This window comes from Suncus etruscus, chromosome 4, assembly GCF_024139225.1.
Source record: "Suncus etruscus isolate mSunEtr1 chromosome 4, mSunEtr1.pri.cur, whole genome shotgun sequence".
NCBI classification, from domain to species: Eukaryota; Metazoa; Chordata; class Mammalia; order Eulipotyphla; family Soricidae; genus Suncus; species Suncus etruscus.
In genome coordinates, this window is record NC_064851.1 from 149,541,118 (window position 1) to 149,556,398 (window position 15,281).

General features: G+C 34.4%; 1 protein-coding gene across 1 annotated transcript in view; it reads right to left on the reverse strand.

Moving 5' to 3' along the window:
* Positions 1–15,281, reverse strand: part of ZMAT4 (zinc finger matrin-type 4) — a 467,773-nt gene that overhangs the window by 127,462 nt on the left and 325,030 nt on the right.

Below are 15,281 nucleotides of genomic sequence, written 5' to 3' on the forward strand. Positions count from 1 at the left end.
TTTGGTATCACACCTGGCAGATCATGTGTGGTTGAGTTCAGGGGACAAACTGGGATCTTGGGGACTGAATCTAGTTTGGCCACATCCAAGGCAAATATACTGTGCCAAGAACTTCTAACTTTTATCAAAATCTGTACCAAATGAAGGAGCAGCAAAATTTGTAAAACTTCTTTTCACAGACCTAAAGAAACACATTAATGGAAAAACAGTAGATGGTGGACCATAACATTCCAATTTTACTTTTAGACGAATCAATTAGAATACCAATAAAAATAAGAGTCCTAAAACTAAAAAAATTACACATTTTTTTAGTAAAATTGTTAAATTCTTCAGGATAGACCACACTATGTCATAACTCAAAGATTTAAATTCACAAATGTAAAAATCAAATCAACCCTATCAACCATAAAATTACAATAGTAAAAATTAAACATAAAAATAAGGTTAATACCACCAATGTTTTGGGAGCTAAACAAAAATACTTCTACATAACTAAAACAAAGAATAAATTAAATAAGAGACAATAATTTTTTGAAATAAATGACCAGAATCTGTGTAATAGAAAGTTTAGGAATAAGGAGGAAGTATATAACAAAACTATTTTCCTCTTTAAATTATTCACTCTCATAAAGTTTCTGGCTAATTTTGAGTATTTCAGTAATTTCATTTAGATGACATTATATTATTAGCAGAGGTTTTAGTTATTATCTGTAGAAGTGTGACCTTCTAATATTTTTCCACTATTATTAAAAGTGAATCCTTGTCATTGTACTGTAATAATGGTGAATTCCATCTAATTTAGATCTAAATTTGAGTGTACTGTTTTAGTGAGAATCTAAAGGTCATGGACTCCACTGGAAAACTTTCCTATGTAGGGCTAAAGATAGAAAACTCAACAATATATACTTTCATATATGTATGACAAGATCTCTGTGGATATAAGAGAAGATAAGTGAAAGCATAAAGTTGGCATTAACTCTTGGATAATAGCATCTAATATAAAATATAAAGGTGATTTGATAAGAACTCTTAATATTTTAGCAATACTGGCTTCCCAAGTTGAGATATTAATTTCAAGTTGATAATATTATTTACCTAGACAAAGCAAATAATAAGATAATAATAAGATAAAGCATTCTGCCATGATTACATATCTATGGCTTGGAAGTTACAGTGCCCCAGACTGCGAACATTCATGGGTGGTAGAAAAGAATAGTAAGAAACACCAAAAAATTTAGCTTTACTTGCTTAAGGTGAGGTCAGTTAATTATTAACAATAGTCATGAGGCTGGACAGATAGTACAATGCATAGGGTGTTTGCCTTGCAGGTGGCCAACTAAGATTTGATCCTGAGTGCAGTGAGGAGTAACCCTAAGCACTGCAGGGTGTAGCCCAAAATCAAAACAGACAAAATACTCATGGCTATACACCAAATTCTATATGGGAAGTGCAATTATCCACAGCCCTTCTCTCGGATTCACAGTAAATTGGCCACAATGGGTCAAACTAACTTAGATGAAATTTTGACTGGAAGAGATTAAAAATGACCTAGGTCAAGTAATTAATTATATGAATGATAAAATGAGTCTCAAAGAGGTGAAATGACTCAACATTTCTCAGATATTTAATAACAAAAGCAAAACTTGCCTAGAGATGTTCACTTTACTGAGTCCATTTTATTGAATTTAAGGATTCACCTGGACTCTGTGAACATAAGGCTCATTCAACAAAGAGGTTCATATTGAACAATGAATATACCATAACAAAAGAAATCAAGACATTTATTTACAAAACAGCAGTCCTTGATAGCTCATTTCAGATAATTTTAACAGCTTTCTGGCTGTTATCTGTGAAAAGCTTCGTTACCACTTCACTGGTTAATTAGTTATTTCAGTACATGTATCATTATCTGTCATGCTTTGTAAAAATAGATCCCAAATTTAAGTTATCTCATATTTTAGCTCATTTCACAAGTATCAGCACCCACTTAACTACCATAGACATCATGTACACCTTCTAATTAAAATACCAGTTTGGGTACATTATGTTTCTACTGACCACACACATCAACCTTCACTTACGTAAAAAAAAAAAAGTTTTTAGTTTTTTTGGGTTTTGGTTTTATGGGTTTTTGTTTTGTTTGTTTGGGCCCTTGGGATATACTCTCACCAGTGCTCAGGTCTAAGTCCTAGGTCTGTGCTTAGATATCACTCTGGTGAAGATCAGAGGACTATATGTAAAGCTGGGAATTGAACCCAGAGCAGCTGTAGGCAAGACAAAAACCCCATCCTCTAATACTCTCTCCAGTGCCCCAAAGTCTTTCATTTTATTGTGTATTTTAAGTTGCTTTTTCCAAAATTTCAGGGGATATTTTTTCATTGCTCTGGAAAAATATATAAATAACTAGGGGGCTTAAAATTATTATTTATTGGGGCCAGAGAGATAGCATGGAGGTAAGGTGTTTGCCTTTCATGCAGGAGGTCATCGGTTCGAATCCTGGTGTCTCATATGGTCCCCCGTGCCTGCCAGGAGCAATTTCTGAGCCTGGAGCCAGGAATAACCCCTGAGCGGTGCCGGGTGTGACCCCAAAACCACAAAAAAAATTATTATTTATTTTTTAGTTTTTGGGCCACACCCGGTGATGCTCAGGGGTTATTCCTGGCTATTGCTCAGAAATTGCTCCTGGCTTGGGGGACCATATGGGACGCCGGGGGATCGAACTGCAATGCATCATAGGCTAGCGCAGGCAAGACAGATGCCTTACCGCTTGTGCCATTGCTCCAGCCCCTTAAATTAATTTTTAAATAATCAAAAATATGACCTCTATTATCATCCCTGGATCCTTATTGAATCCCCTCTATCATATACAATGTTTTTATGTTCAGATGATGATAATCATAAGTATTTTTAATAATAAATAGATGAATGAATGAAAAGATACCTCTTTTAGTTAACTCCATTTTAGCAATGAATTTATAATTTCTCCACATTCAGGCAACAATTTTAGTCACAGGCATATCACCATACATATAATTAAAATAACATTTCACAGATTGCTTTCTCCTCCCTCTCTTCAGTTCACCTTTGGTCTCACTAAAAAAAAAATCCCTTCTTTCATTGGAAAATTTAGCCCGAGGTGATAAATTAAATTATATAACTCAATTATAGCATAATCAACATATATAATGGGCTACACTGCTGTTTGTTTCTTACATCAATACATCTGTATATATGTATGCATGTATTTAATGGGGGGGCATAGCCAGCTGTGTTCAAGACTAACACCTGGCTCTGTGCTCAGGAATCACTCCTAGTGCTGTTTAAGGGACCAAATATGATACTATGGATCTAAGATAAGTTGCCAACTGAAAACAAACACATTAACCATTGCACTGTCTTTCTATCCCTAAGTAAAAAGATGTACTCAAGTCAAATTATAAATATCTTCACAAAAGGTGCTTTCTATAATATTTTACTTGTCACAGAAAGTAGGGTGCTCCTGATTTCTTGAGGTGGAGAATATCTCCTTTTAAATGTATACATGTCAAAATGATCTTGATATCCCAGGTATTATCTCAATGACAATTACATAAACAGTGGTCATTCATTTGGGGGCTGAAATGTGGCACAAGCAGTAGGGTGTTTGACCTGCATCCAGCTAATCTAGGATGGACAGTAGCCTGATCCCCAGGCATCCCATATGGTCCCCCAAGTCAAGAGTGATTTCTGAACACAGAGCCAGAAGTAACACCAGAGCATCACCGGGTGTGACCAAAAAGCAAAAATAAATAAATAAATAAATAAAAATTAAAAGTGGTCATTCAGTATTAGTCAAAATAAATTAGCAAACAAATAACTGACTAGGGATGTTTATATTAATTAACACTGAAGTCTATCTGTAGAAGCATGAAAATTGAAGCCATATAACTGTATTTTGCGTTAAAGTAAAGCCATAGTTTTATAACAAAATAGTTTACTTTTTATTAGGAAACAAGCTACTTTTTCATCTTTATGTAAGCTTCTCTTATTTTTTTAAAGGAATGTCTTTTACCAACAATGTACATAAATGTTCAAAAGTAAGAAAACAGGAGAAGAGTCTAGAATCTTAGGAAAATACTGCCGAGTTTTTACAAAATACTTCCCTAGTTTGTCAGTTTAAATTATACAATTACTCTGTTTAAAACTGATGAAGGAGCTGACTGAAGATGTAGAGAAATTTTTAAGATCTTTCACATACTTAGCATTAGTGACTTCAAAAGTGTAACCAAAATATGTAAGAAAGAGATAAGTGACCTAGACTGAGAAGAGTGCAGTTATTTTCTTTGTCTACTTTTGAATAAATAAAAAAAGATATTTTTCCCTGAGTATTTAGAGCTTCGTCCATTAGCGAATTGTGATATTAGACATTCAAGTAGATTATCAGTTTTCTGCTGAATTATTTTACCCATGATGAATCAATTGAGGCAGAATAAATCCATTTTAAATGACAAGCTTATCTCTTATGGAACTTCGGGATGATAAAGAGTTAACCAAGTTTCTTTAGACAGTGTTCCATTTATTAGCTTCATTAATAACAATAATGAGCAAAACTCTGTCTCAGCTGAAAAAAGAATTGCCCTACAGGATGTAAATAGACTACTGTGAATGTTCATCAGCTACATTTCTTGTTGGACTAGAGATTGAACAAAAATTGTACTTATTACTCATAAAACTCATTAAATTTATATTTTTCCTATTAGTGTTCCCAGAACTTGCCAAGGTATCTTTGAGAATTCTAATGTGTTGGCTCCATTTCATTTTGCTGAGGGGAAGATTATGTTGAATAGTGCAAAAAAAAAAATCTTTCATTGTTCCACTTTTACCCATACCCTTTCAACCTCAACATCTAGGCTTTCAGAATCTCCTCATTCAATACTTTAAAAGCAAAAAGACCGTCATCTACTTAATCAAAACAAAGAGCCTCAATGTCTGTCAAATAAAGCTCCACTTTGTCTGACATGAAAGGCCATTTATTATTTGATTCTAATCTATATTCTCAGCCTTATCTCATCTACACACCTAACCTCTTAAACTTGGCTACTAATTATGCACACAGATTCTCATTAACCATGCCTATAATCATTCAGAATCCTATGCTCTTATGACCCTGGTTGAGAATTTCACATGTTTTGATATTAACTGCAAGTGGGAAGAAATATTTACCTATCCCCAATTCCCAAAGCAGTGTGCTACAATGGCTCCTAGAATTTTTTCACCTATGTTTTATTTATTTCAATAGAGGTCTGATCTTGTTTTCTCCCCTTTTCCTGACTTTAAACTATTTGAAATTAGAGATAAAGTAAAGAAATTTTCAATATTCCTTATGCCTTTATGCATACTTCATGCATATGCTATTCAGTGTGAGTAAATGAATGAATCAACGAATAAAAATTATGTCACTGTATTTCTTAGTCTAATAATGTATTAGGAACATAGCCATTTAAGTTGTTTAATTATCTAACCCAAATTGTGAGCTCTGAAGATCAGAGAGTCTATATGCAACAGCTGAGGTGTCAAAACACATTAAAAATAATAATGCAAAAATAACCAGGTGTAATCTAAGCTGAGCATTTTCTTTTGGCACCTCTTCCCTTACTATTCAATTTAAAATTGTGTTCTATAATTATCACATCTGCTTAAAGGTCTATTTTCTGCTTATTCCAAACTAGATAAAATATATAAGAAATTTTAGAGACTGAAAATATTAGTAGAAGGAAATATCCAATGAATTTGCTTTAGATTGGTAAATGTTATAAAGGCATACCTTATAGACACCATAATGTTCCATATTGGGATGCATTCTATCACGTATTTAATACCCATACTTCTAATTTAGCCATAGTAATCGGGAATGTAGAATATGCATTTCAATGAATTACAGGACCTTGTCTACTGGTTATTTATTCAGGACCTTTTACTAAGGTTTAGATACTTTTACTAGGTTTATATATTATGGGTGATACAGAGAACATATAGACCAGGGGTCTCAAACTTAATTTACCTGGGGGCTGCAGGAGGCAAAGTCGGGGTAAGGCAGGATCGCATAAGTGATTTCACACACACACACACAAAATGTAAGCAAATAATCACGAATACTGCGATATTTGAAGGCCGGCTGTGGGCCACAAAATGTTGTATGGAGGGCCGCAAACGGCCCTCGGGCCACGAGTTTGAGACCCCTGAGATAGACTCTGCTCTTCAGAAACTAAAAAGAACAATGGGTTAAATATGTCAAGACTGATAACAGCAAATGCCTAACAGCAAAATTCATGTTTTAGAAGAAGGTTGACAGTATATGGGGATATGAATTGACAACTTCATAATAAAGTGTGGACAGACCCTACTGCAACATTGAATAAATAGCAATTCAAGTGGCTTTGGAGGATCAATTTACTCACCTAGTACTAAGTTCACATCAATTTATTTTCCCCACTTAGTTCCCTTTAATTATACTCCCATTACATTTTTTTTCTTAGTTCAAGCTAACATTTCCCTTTGGCTTAATTTTAGTCATGTAATAAATTTCACTAGCTTTATTTTTTTATTTAAAATATTGTGATTTACGATGCTATACTTAAGTTTTAGACAACACAATGTTTCAGCACCAATACCACCAGCAGTGTCAACCTCCCTTCACTAATATTCCCAGAGTCCACTTAGTACCCCCCCCCCCCCCCCCCCGTTTCTAATCATTTATATTTATGTTTCTCTCAGCAGAGACCTCTCTTAAAGATACAAATAATAACATTCTAATTTTTCTAACAAAAATCTTAAATTCACTCCATACCGCTTTCAAGATCAGTAAAAAAAAATTGGCTCCTGTTACAGTTTGACCCATTTATTCCCCAGCTCCTTTCTACTTCTCAAACTTGGGTTTAAGCTCTAACCTCATTATACAGCTCCTAATAGAGGCCATGCTATCCCATGTTCATTTGCATCTGCATTTGCATATGATTTGTCATTATTCTACAGCATATTCCCACATAGTTGATCTGGACCCTTCTATTTGTTTTCAAAGCTTCCTTACCACTCTGATATCAAAAATCTGAGTCTCTCTTTCCCACTTCTAAGGTCATATTCAGATTGCCAAACTTAAACTGTCTGACTCTTTGACTTGATCAATTTGGTGAGGCTTAACAGTGGCAGAATATTCTGTTCTACCATGGAGACTACAATTGATTTTCTGATCTTTACTGTGTGTGTGAATAAACTGCCCAACAATTAATGCCTGTGTGTACTTTACACACACACACACACACACACACACACACATACACCTCACTTTCAGGGCTGCACACTGGTGCTCAAGTGTTACTCACAGCTGTGCTCAAAAATTACTCCTTGCAGGTTGAAGAACCATGTAGATGCTGGGATCAAACACATCCATATACAAGGTAAATGCCTCTCTGCTGTGCTCTCTCATTCTCTCTCCCTCTCTCCTGCCCCAACTCTTATCTCTTTTTAACACTAAAATACTTTACAGGCATCAACAGATTTTGAACCAAGCCCTTATCAACACAAAAGATGAAACACTTATATACACCAAAAATACTTTCGGGCTGGAGAGATATTACAGTAGAGTTTTCCTTGAACATGGTTAACTGTAGTTTCATATTCAGCATCCCATATTGTCCCCAGAGCCCCCTCCAGAGTACAAATTGCGGTGTGTAAAGTCAGAGCACCAATGATATTACCCCCAAAAGAAAAATAAATAAATAAACACTTTTTACAATCACTTAATTAGGATCTATACAATATTTAACTTTTTTCTACCATTTTCACTTCTGCCTTTAGCTTAAGGCATACTGTCTTCAATTACTCTTAAAAAATGAGTATTCTCCAAAGTATTTGTACTACCTAAATCTCTGTTTTCAGTGAGCAGATACATTGTGTCTGAATAGTCTTATTCATGCAGATCTCAAATGAAAGTTTGGCTTCTCTAAAAGATTATCAGTAACTATCCCATTTCTGATTCTTATTTTATTATTTATAAATTTCTACTTCTTACTCTTAAACATTTACCATAGTCTATAAATATTGTGGCTGTTTTTTTTCTTTCTTCTCAATATGAAGGGTGGTTTCTCTTATTATTTTGAAGGTTTACTGAGTTGTTTATTGATAGTTGAGCACTCTGTTGTTGGTTTTGTTTGTTGAGCTTATCTGACATCTATGATAATTTCACATCTACTTTGAAGTATTCCTACTTGAAGTCAGTATTAAAGTTGTGGGGGTGTTGTGCAACCACTTATGTGGCTACATGGTCCAGGACTTTGAGGATCTGTGAAGCTTGGTTGAAAAGCTCATATGGCAATAGCTTCCAAGACTTCTGAAAGGGGTCGAGGGGAGACAGCCCTCCCTGGATCCAAATAGTCCTTGGTGATACTAAACCACAAAAAAAGGCATAGCCGGAGTTTGGGGCAGCCAAGAGTCTTTGCAGAGATTAATGAAAGCTTTCCTCTCATTCATTCTAACATGTCAACATTTTTGTTTGTGGTAGCTAATATAAGTTCAATATGATTAAATGAAATGGAGAGAGGGTAAATGAATAAAGTCAGAGTGGAAATAAAGAAGTAACATATAATAATAAACTTTTGTACTAAAAGCTTGAAATAATCTACGTGGAATTTCTGTCATCACATAATAAAGTATTAAATCAAGCTATTAGCACTAATTAATTTGGTTGCCCAAATCTTGTAATTCTTAAAGCATGTAGGTAATATGCTGGTTGTATGAAGAAAGGGTCCATTCAGCAATACTGTGGAAATGACCAAAAGTCTGGATAATCAGTCGGGAAAAAAAAGAGAAAAAAACAGGAACCATATTCACAACCATACACAAAAGCTCATTTTAAGTGGAGCAAAATCTAGAGATTATGCCAGAATTTGTAAAATACATTGAGGAAGACACAGAACTCAACAAGATCTGGACCTCAATGGTGTTTTGATGACATTTTCTACTGGCAAGATATAAAAAAATTCTAAAATGTAAGAACTATATAAAGTGGAACTATATATAAAAATTTACATATGAAAGAAATCATGATATTTGGGGAGAGATATTTGCACTCATTACACGAGATGAAGAATTGCCATCCAAAAGTCTATAAAGTGTGCAAAGCTCAGCATGAAAACAACAACAATAACAGGTAGTGAGAAAAGATGAATAGATACTTCACAATGACATAGATTCCCAGTGAGCTATGAAAATGTTAAGTATCATCACTTAGTATCAGGAAAACAAAAATAAAAAATGAAGTATTACATCACATTAGTGAGAATGGCACATATCAAATATACTGAAAATATTCAGTATTGGTAGGACTGTGGTAATAATTCACTGTTGTTGGTTTCAGCTTTTATCAAAAACATTAAAAACATGATTAATTGCCATTTATGTCAAAAATTAAAACTGATTTGATTCTCTAGAAGAGATGCAAGCCGAGGATGCTAAAATTCAGTGGGTAACTTGGTCTCCACTGCTAAAAATCAGAGATACCTTTAGGAGGAGGATGAGTCTATTTCCGTGCTCTGGCAAAGTACTGGCAGCTGTATCCACACCCCAAAATAATGCCACACAAAACCAAAAGTAAATGCCACACTATTAGGCAAACTTCATCCCTCATGTCTAATCTCTGGCAGAGACACCAAACCAACAAAACTCTTGGTATGTGGGTGTTGGTTTTGAAAAAATCTGGGGGTCCTCAGAGTGGGGATGCACCCCCCATAACTTCTGGAAGCCCAAGAAGTTACAAGCATATCCCACAGCTCCTACCATGCCAATTCATTTGCCCAGCTTCAAAGATCCTGAAGACCTGGAGCACCTGGGCCCATATCCAGATAAGAGATATTTCCAAATTCCTAGACACTGACACTCCCATAGGAACACACCAAATTAGTTGCAAATGTAGCATAGAAGCCATTAGTTCACCAAACAAAACCAGTAACATGGAACTCTCAAATAGCAACAGCTTATTAACCATCAGATGATTAATGACTTAGGTTGTGAGTTATAACAATTTTCACAAATACTAAAATTGCTTTGATAATTCTATTAAGCATTTAGTTATAGATAAACAATATAATTTGATTAATTTTATTCCTGCTAACTGGGCAGGGCCTAGTGGTGGGTGGTAAACTGGGGATAAATGTGGAGGGAATGTTACATTGGTGGTGGCATTGGTACTGTAGCACTAAATGCCAGAAACTGTATCATTAACAACTTTGTAATATCATGTGTTTAAAATTAAAAAATTAATTAGACATAGGAGCACTATAAAAAGACCAAACTATGTACTTCTATGTATCCACCCCCAAACAAAAAACATTCATTTGAAAAATAAATGCACACTTAATTTATTGCATTGCTTAGCACAATATCTAAGGATGTGGAATCAATCCAAAAGTCCAAGTGAATGATAGATAGAAAGTACTGTGAAATGTATACCTGATGGAATGCTATGTGCCTATAAATAAAACTAAAATTTTATGTTTCACAAAAATTTGATGTTTGTGCAAAAATGCCTGAGGTAAAAGGAAAAACACCAAGTGTTATTACTCATGTGTATACAGAGAAACAACTCAGGGTTTGGAAGTTGGATAACACTGTGTTCTGTCCAGCTGCTTGAAGGCTTTTTTATTTGTTTGTCTATTTGTTTTTGTTTTTCCAGCCACACCAGATAGTGCTTAGTAGCTTACTCCTAGCTCTGTTCTCAGGAATCTCTCCAGGCTTTACTTAGGGGACCATATGGGACTTCAGGTAATGAAACCAGGTTAGTTTTGCATGCAAGGCAAGTGCCCTGACCTGCTGTATTCTCACTCAAGTGATACTTAAATTTTGTTGAACCAACAGTGAGATGCAATCATAAAGTTTTTCATGATTGTGTTTCAATAATATAGTATCTAATACCCAACTCTTCACAAATGCACATTTCCTGCCATCACTGTCCCCTGTTTTTCTCTTTCCTCCCAATAACTTTACCCCTACCAACCTCTATGGCAGATATATTCTCTCATTTTCCATTTTAGATACTGTGGGTTTGCAATACTGTAATTGAAAGGATATCCTGCATGTTTACTTTAATCTCCTTTCAGCATCCAGTTCTTGTGCAGAGTGATCATTTCCAAATATCATTTGTTATAATAGTCCCTTCTCTGTCTCTACTGCATTCTCCTGTTCTTTGTGGCAAGCAACTTCCCATGAGCCACTTCTCCTAGTCCTGTCTCTACCGAACTATCTTTAAAAAAATAATATTCCACAAATAAGTGTGCTCATTCCATAGGCAAAGAATGACTCATTCTCATAGAGTAACTCCCTCTGACTCATTTCACTCAGCATAAGACTACGATAAATTCATTGCATAATAAAATTTTATGACTTTATTTTCCCTAAAAGCTGCATAGTATTCCATTGTATAGATGTACCACTGTTTTCTTTATCGACTTATCTGCTTTCAGACACTTGGACTGTTTCCAGATTCTGACAATAAAAGTAGGGATGCAGATGCCTTTTCTGCATTGTTTTTTGACCCCTTGAGTATATTCAAGGAGGCAGTGTTGCTGGGGTCATATGAAAACTCAATTTAGATTTTTTTGATGATTGTTCATGTTGTTTTCAAAAAAGGCTGAACTAGTACACATTCCGCACCATCAGTGAATAAGATTGACTTTCTCCCTACATCCATGCCAGCAATGGCTGTTTCTTGTTCTTTATGATGTGTGCCAGTTTCTGTGGTGTGAGATTTATTTTCATTCTTGTTTTGATTGTCATTTCCCTGGTGATTATTGATGTGGGAGCATTTTACAAGCCTTTTGTTATCTGTATTTCTTCTCCTCAGGAAGTTTTGTTCATCTCTTCTCAATTTTTTGATGGAGTTAAACTCTCTTTTATTCATAAGCTCCACCAAAGCCTTAATATCTTAGATATTAACCCCTTATCAAGACATTTATTAGGTGCATAGTGTCTCTCAATTTGTGGACAGTTTTTTGTATCCTGGCCTCTGTTTCCTTTAGGGAGCAGAAGATTTTAGTTTAATGTAGTCCCATATGTTTTATCTTTGCTCTCACTTACATGGTTTAGTATTTTTTTCCCCCTTTAAAGTTGTCTTTAGCTTCAATGTCATGGAGAGTTCTGGCTAAGCCTTCCCTCTCTGTACCTAAATGGTTTTAGGTCTAGTTTCAAGGTCTTTAATCCATTTTGATTTGATTTTCCTTCACAGTGTTAAAAAGAGGTCTGAATTAATTTTTTTTTCATGTAGCTGACCAATTTTTTCAACAGCACTTGAAGAGGCTTGCTTGATGCCATTTTTTAAGTGAAAATTTACCAGAATTGACGGATTACTATTTTACTTTCTATTAATTGTTTGACAGTACTTAGAAGCATTCCAGAAGTTGAGAAGCATTTCAAAATAGCGGTGTCTCTGTGTGTCTGTATGTTTTTGTGTGTATATTGTGTGTATGCATATATGTGTCTGTATGAGAGAGGTGGGGGAGGGAGACAGACCAACAGAGACTGAAAAAGACAGAAAAGTAGAATGAGAGTAAATATATGTGGTTTTAAGATTACTGCTTTTATCATCATTGTTTGTTTCATTTCTCAGTTGTGGAATATGTTATTTTTCTGAATAATATATTACATGACGTCATCTGGTGCAGGGCGAAAAAGGTTGGCTTCAAGGACATTGTGTTCAATGTTAATCATATCTCATGTTCTAATGAGTCAGCTCACATTAAATTAACAAGTCAAAAAAGAAGCTTTTTTTCATCTTCTGTAAAAAAGACAAGCTGCTCAAATGTTTCAGCCAAGTTTATGTTAGACAGCCAAGTCATTAAGATGTTGTATAAAAGTATGTGTGTGAAAGATGTGTATAGAAGATGCAGCATTGATAAGAGACAAAAAGAATATGCTCCAGTAGGTAATTCTACAAGACATATCTGATACAGAACATAAGTAAATCCTTGCTTTTCCTCCTTCAGTTTTCCTGCTGTGGAGGTCAGTATGTAAATGTTAGCTGCCAGTGACAGCATGTTACAATGGGCCTTCAGCTATAGACAAACATCATATATTTTATTTAACAGCCCATTGACTGAGAACATAAGAAAGCCAGCAAAAAAAATAGTAGGAACAATTCAGTCAATGCAATTAGAGAATTATTTCATGTAATAGTAATATTAGGTATTGTAATTAGTTATGAGTCATATAGTTATATCAATCATTAGAAGTTATGTTAGTTATATACAAATACATAAATTCATACATAAATTGTTTATGGATAGTGTTATGCATAATTGTTATTCTGTCTTAGTTTCATGCTACATCTGGCAGTACTTACAAGATAAGCGCCTCAACTGCTATCCTACATCAATGACAACCTTATAGTATGTCATTATTAACAGCTATTATTAGTTATTATATATGAGTTATTATTGAGTATCTCAGCTGTTCCTTGTTCACTTTAGTTCCATATGATAATGCTCAAAATATTCACTATCTTCAATTATTTTACTGAAAATATACTGAATATTATATTCTAAAATATTAAATTACATATTAAAATATTAAGCCACATGTTTGCTTTTGTTTGTTTTTTGATGCCATACCTGGCAGCACATAGAGATTCCTCCCCCACTGTGCTCAGAAATCATGATACCCCTTCCTTGTTTTGCTTTTTTATTGTTTTGTTTATTTTTATATTTAAACCCATAGTTACAAGATTGTTCATAGTACATTTTTTTTCACAGATAAAGTTGATCACGATTGAGTTACAGTCATACAATTTACAACAGGCCTTCATCATATGCATTTTTCCACCACCAATGTCAACAGTTTTTAGCTAGAAAACATAAAAAATATATTGGAGAATGAAAAACATCACAGAAGTTAAAGCCACTTGAATTGAATCATACTAATTCTTGTTCAAATTCCCAGCACCAGGGTTCCTGGGTCATTCCTGAAGCCATACCCAGAAAAAGTCCTACTTCACCATCGGTGAGAATGTTTCACTGGTGAAGGGGAGTGTTCTTTACATGATTGAAACCCAACTACAATCATATTTGTAATCAAGGTGTTTAAATAAAGTTAATTAATAAAAACATAATAGAAAAGATAGAGATTTAATGTTTGTAATACTTGTACATATTTGCTATTTTTAAACATGTCAGAGAAATAAATGTCTATCCAGCTCTAGTGGAGTATGCTAATTGTCCTCCAAATTTAATTACATTGTATTTTGTGATGCCTCCATAATAACATTGGTTTTCCACCATAACTTATATTTTCTGACATCTTTGCCTGTGAAAATATTATTTTGATTCCATAGAAATTGATCTGAGCTGTTAAAACTTGGCCTACATATTCCTAACTCCATCTAAGTTTTCTTTCCTTGGTAATGTTTTCTTCAACCAATATATTCAAAAGTGACTGATCACCCTTTCAATTTACAAAACATAATCTTCTATTCCTCCTTACTTGATGTTGAATTGTACTAGGTCATTTCTACAATTAATCTACTTAGAGGGACATCGTCATGCTAAATGATAAGAATGTTTATTATTTTATAGATAAAGAATTGTACAATCGATAGCCAGAGAGAATACTGCAGATTAAGCACTTGCCCTGCATGCTAGCAGACAGGAGTTTGGGACCCATTGCCATAGTGTGGTTCCACTCAACATACCTGGAGTGATCCCTAAACACAGAGTCAAATCTGATATAATACCACCAAGTCAAGCAAAGGGCCCAAGGTCAGATGTAGCAAGTAAGAAAAGTCACCATTCCACCCTAGTCACCCACCACCCACAAAAATGAATTGTACAAGTTAAACTCAGATGTCTTAAACTCAGGTTGCAATAAAGATAAATATACTTGTATTACAATCTATTAAGAATATTTACTTTTTATCTGACCGTACAAAATATTTATCTATACAACATATATGCCTATATGATCAACAGCACTGTTAGTAAACTATTTTCTGAGAAAATAATTTTTCTCAAAAAGTATAGCATGTTAATTTGTTTTGTTTCTACACTGTTACTATCAACTTGATCAAATATATTTAGATGAGTAAGAAATTCTTACACAATAGTTGGTAATGAAATATTCTATCAAGTCCACATATCAGCACATAACTTCTTTGGGAATCCAAAGGATTAACCTTTACTTTATGATTTTCATGTCTCTGCTCAGCTGAGAAGACACATAAATGTGGAATGACGTATGGTTTCTCTATATTGATATGTTAATTC